This window comes from Bactrocera dorsalis, chromosome 1, assembly GCF_023373825.1.
Source record: "Bactrocera dorsalis isolate Fly_Bdor chromosome 1, ASM2337382v1, whole genome shotgun sequence".
NCBI lineage: Eukaryota > Metazoa > Arthropoda > Insecta > Diptera > Tephritidae > Bactrocera > Bactrocera dorsalis.
The window spans coordinates 63,433,705-63,438,973 of record NC_064303.1 but is presented as its reverse complement, the minus strand read 5'-3'; positions in this window follow the sequence as shown (position 1 = coordinate 63,438,973).

The following is a 5,269-nucleotide window of genomic DNA, read 5'->3' as shown; positions in this document are numbered from 1 at the left end:
ATCGATGCAACGTATGTGACAACCTCAGAGCAATTACATTTCTTGGATAAGGTAATACTTAAATATTCTAGTTTAAGCAAATTAACAAGGGTAGTAGCTTATATTTTGCGATTTGTAAAAAGAATAAGAGGAAAAAAATGCCCTGAATACTTAGTTAAATCTGAAATGAAGGAAGCTGAAGAAATGTTAATAAGATATCAGCAAAAATTACAATTTAGAGAGGAAATTCAGAGTTTAGAAATAAAAAAAGAAATTAATCATAAAAGTAGCATTGCAAGCTTAAATCCAATTTTGGATAATAAGGGAATCCTTCGTGTAGGAGGTAGATTGGGTAATTCAAATCTTCAATTTAATCAAAAGCACCCAATAATATTAAATAAGTCACATTTGTCATCATTGATAATTGAAAATATTCATAAAATAACTTTACATGGAGGAAACAAGTTAATGGAATCAATGATTAGAAGGAATTACTGGATTGTTGGATTGAAGAATTCTATAAAAAAGACAATTCGAACTTGTAGTAGATGCGTACGTTACCGCAAAGAAGTAGCAAAACAATTAATGGGAAATCTTCCAGAACTCCGAGTATCTATGTCAATTCCATTTACACACGTTGGTATAGACCATGCAGGACCGATTCATATGAAATGTTCAAAAGGACGAGGACAAAAAACATTTAAAGGATATATAGCTGTATTTGTTTGTATGGCAAAAAAAGCTATTCATTTAGAAGCAGTAAGTGATTCAACAACCGAAGCGTTCCTAGCTGCTTTGAAAAGATTTTTTGCTAGAAGAGGTAAAAGTCAACATATATATTCGGACAATGGAACAAATTTTGTCGGAGCTTGTAGAAGATTAGACCGAGATTTTAAAATGGCAATCAAAAATAATTCAGCCGTAGCTCCCATATTAGAAGCAGATAAAATTCAATGGCATTTCGGGCCCCCGGCAGCTCCTCACTTCGGAGGAATTTGGGAGGCAGGAGTGAAGTCGGTGAAATATCATTTAAAAAGAGTGATAGGCGAAACTAAATTGACATTTGAAGAAATGATTACTTTGCTATCACAGATGGAAGCAGTACTGAATTCACGACCTTTATGTGCGATAGATAGTGAAAGCGATATAGACGTTTTAACGCCTGGCCATTTTTTAATAGGATGTCCAATAATAGATTGTCCTGAAGCAATTAATGATAACCAAATAGGTTCATTAGATAGATGGAAATTAATACAAAAACTTAAAAAAGACTTTTGGAAACGATGGGAAAGCGAATATGTTGTAATGTTGCAACAACGCATGAAGTGGAAAACCAAACAAGCTAATCTCGTACAAGGACAAATAGTTATTATTAAAGATGAAGAAACTCATCCAGCCAAATGGCCATTAGGAAAAATTATTGAAACTCATCCGGGAAAGGATGGAAATATAAGAGTTGTAACTCTAAAATTACAAAATGGCATACTTAAACGGCCCGTTCACAAATTATGCCCACTGGAGGTAACAAACAGCAGTAGAGCAGAGGAAGCAAATCATGTGACAAGTTTGCTGACTTCGAGAATAACAAAAAATACTGCAACCTCAGAACGACCGAGTAAATCAAGCAAATTGATGATGTGGTTCTTAACGATACTCATGTTAGGAACACAAACTAAGTCATTATACATTAATGATACATCTAAATCAGGAGCTTCAGTGACTAAACTAAAAAATAATACAGCAATATATTTGGAACCGATTAGTAAAATGGACATAATAAATTCAAAATGGAATTTAATAGTCTATTACGAATTAGGTACTTATTATGATCGGATGCATAAAATACAAGAATTTATTAACAGACTTGAAAATCAATGCAAAATATTGACCTATTACGAAGATGCCTGCATAATGATTACTGCAACTTTAAATGACAAATATAATAGTCTTAAAGCAAATAATGAATTGTTTATGAAAAAACAAAATAGAAAAAAGCGAGCACCATTCGAATTCGTTGGTTCAATTTACCATATATTATTCGGAATTATGGATGCTGATGACCGAGAAAATATGGAATCAAATATTAGAAATATTTTTGACAACCACCAAGAAACCCACACCCCTTACAATAAAAAGGTATACCCACCTAATAAATACCATAGCTATTTCCACAATAGCTCACAAAACTTATACGCCAAACAAGGAATTGCAGTTTTCGTCAAGAAATCTGTAAATCATAAGCAAATTCCAATCGTCAGCAACATTTCTTGTTTAGCTATTGAAATAGAAATTGGATTCAAATTTACAATTATTAATTGCTACATACCACCTCATCAAAATTTTACTTACATAAATCAGTTTACTACTCCAATTATCATAATGGGAGACTTCAATGCATGGAGTCCATTGTGGGGATCATCGACAATGAATAAAAGGGGCGAAATCATTGAAGATTTAGTCATTTCAAATGATCTTATCTTGCTAAACGATGGTAAAGCAACTCACTTCTCTACACATAACACCTTCACACATCCAGACATTATCCTGGCCTCATCCACAATAACACCCAAACTCCTTTCTCATACAATCGATGACCTCCACAATAGCGATCACTTTCCCATAGTCACATCCCTCTCCATCCCTAAAACGTACAATGTTAAGCCAAGATCCAAATTTCTAACCGAAAAGGCAGACTGGGAAAAATTCATCAACATTTCAGCAAGTTTATCCAATAATAAGAGCTCTAGAGAAAACGTAAATGCTGAAGCATCTGCTATTAAGACTATTATTCGTTCCGCAGCTCATTTAACCATTCTTCAAAATAACACCCAAAGGTTTTCAGCAAAATTACCGTATTGGTCTAATCTATTATCTATTCTCCGAAATAGGAAAAAGTCTTTGTGGGCAACATTCAAACACAATAGAACTGACGATAATTTAATTGAATATAAAAAGGCTAATGCTAAGTTTAGAAAGGAGTTAAGGTTGGCTAAAAGGCAATCATTAGAAAATATAACAGCCAATATAAACCCAACTACGAAGCCGAAACAAATATGGTCCGATATAAAAATGCTAACAGGATCCACACACAGATTCAGTATATCCCACATTAACACGCCTTCAGGACCTATTTACACATCCCAAGAAATCGCGGAAAAATTTGCAGAAACATGGTCATCATATTCCTCTGAAACAAACTTTCCTCCTACATTTAACGCAATTAAAAAACGAATAGAAAATGAAACCTACTCTAACTCGTCACCGTCTCCAAATGCACTTCATATTGAAGCTGATATTACACTTAACGAATTCGGTACGACACTTTTGACCTTAAAAGAAAAAACACCCGGTGCAGACAAAATATCCTATCCCATCTTAAAAAATCTCCCATCCTCGCTTAAAGAAAGACTAGTGAACCTCTATAAAAAAATACTAAACTCTGGTATATATCCTCAACAATGGAAAGTTTCCTTAGTCATTCCCATCCTTAAACCTAATAAACCTTCCTCCTGCATCGAGAATTACAGACCCATTTCCCTTTTACCCTGTGTGTCCAAGGTATTAGAAAAAATAATTTCCTCGAGACTGATGTGGTATGCAAAAGTAAATCGACTCATAAGTCCGCACCAATTCGGGTTTCAAAAAGGATTAGGAGTAATAGACCCCCTGTTACAATTTGAACACTTCGCTTCCACTAACTTGACATCCCGTAATCACGTTTCAGTTCTAAGCCTGGATTTAGAAAAAGCTTTCGACAGGGTTGGAGCTCACATGGTACTCAGTGAACTTAAGCAATGGAAAATTGGAAACAAAATGTTTAACATTATAAAATCTTTCTTATATCAACGAAAACTTATCGTATGTGCCAATAAATGCCAATCACAGGTTTTCAAGTTGAACAATGGTATACCCCAGGGTTCACCACTCTCGGCAACTCTCTTCATCATTGCGTTTAATAAAGTCAGTTCCATAATTAGCACTAACCCACAAATAAAACACTTTATCTACGCAGATGACATTGTGATCTTTACAAAAATTAAAGACTTAAGACAAGTTAATCATGCATTTATAAAAATTTTAAATGATGTGAACAAATGGTCCGAAATTTCAGGTGTAAAAATTTCATTAAACAAAAGCTCCACATTTCATATTTGTAGAAAACATAAATGCTCATTTCCTACCTTAACCTTTTTAAATACACAAATTCCCCACACTCATACCTTAAAAATTCTAGGTTTAATATTTGATAAGACTCTTTCTTATAAAGAACATTGTAAATATATTCGATCAAACTTATTTTTAAGACTAAACATTATAAAGTACGTATCATTCAAAAAATTGTTTGTGTCACCCAAACACTCTCATTAATGTGACAAGAGCATTATTGTTATCAAAAATTGACTATGGACTTGCAATATACGGACACTGTGCCAAAACTCATATCAAACTCTTAAATGCACCTTACCATGCGGCAGCGAGAAGAAGCATTCGTGCCTTCCCAACATCACCAATCAAAGCTATTTTAAAAGAATCCGGGTTACCAGATATTCAGCAAAGGACCATACATAACACACAGCTACTCATTCCAAAGTTGCTACTATGCAGAAACGAGTTAACACTCATGATTGTAAATAGCACTCTCCAATGTCCACGCAGATACAACAAACCCACCACCATAATGCGTTGTCTAACCATTTCCAAGGAACTCGGGATAATTACGAGCCCTACAGTGGTTGAACCTTCAATAATTCCGCCTTGCATGACATTATCTTCAAGTTGCATCAGTGTTACACAACAATATCGCAAGCAATTTACCAGTAACACGGAATATGCTCAGCTATATAAAGAAACTATTCAACCTTATAGAAATGATTGGGAGTTTATATTTACAGACGGATCTAAAAGTGATACCTGCATCTCCTTTGCTTTGACAAACAAGAACGGTGTCACCCTAGCTGCTTTTGTTTTGCCTTCGTACTGCTCGGTATTTACAGCCGAAACAGCTGCAATATTGGAAGCGGTTCGTTTTGCCGCTAGTAATGGAAAGAAAGCTATTATTTGCAGTGACAGTAAATCCGCCATAGATGCCATGTTTAACCAATCAAACGATTCCTACCTGATTACAAAAATAAAAAACCTTATTTTTCAACACAAAAATATTATCAAAATTATGTGGATACCTGGACACACAGGAATTCAAGGAAACGAAATGGCTGACAAACGAGCGAAAGAAGCAAACAAAGAACCTTTGCATACGTCAGGATACTTCACCACAAAGGATATTAAGAAA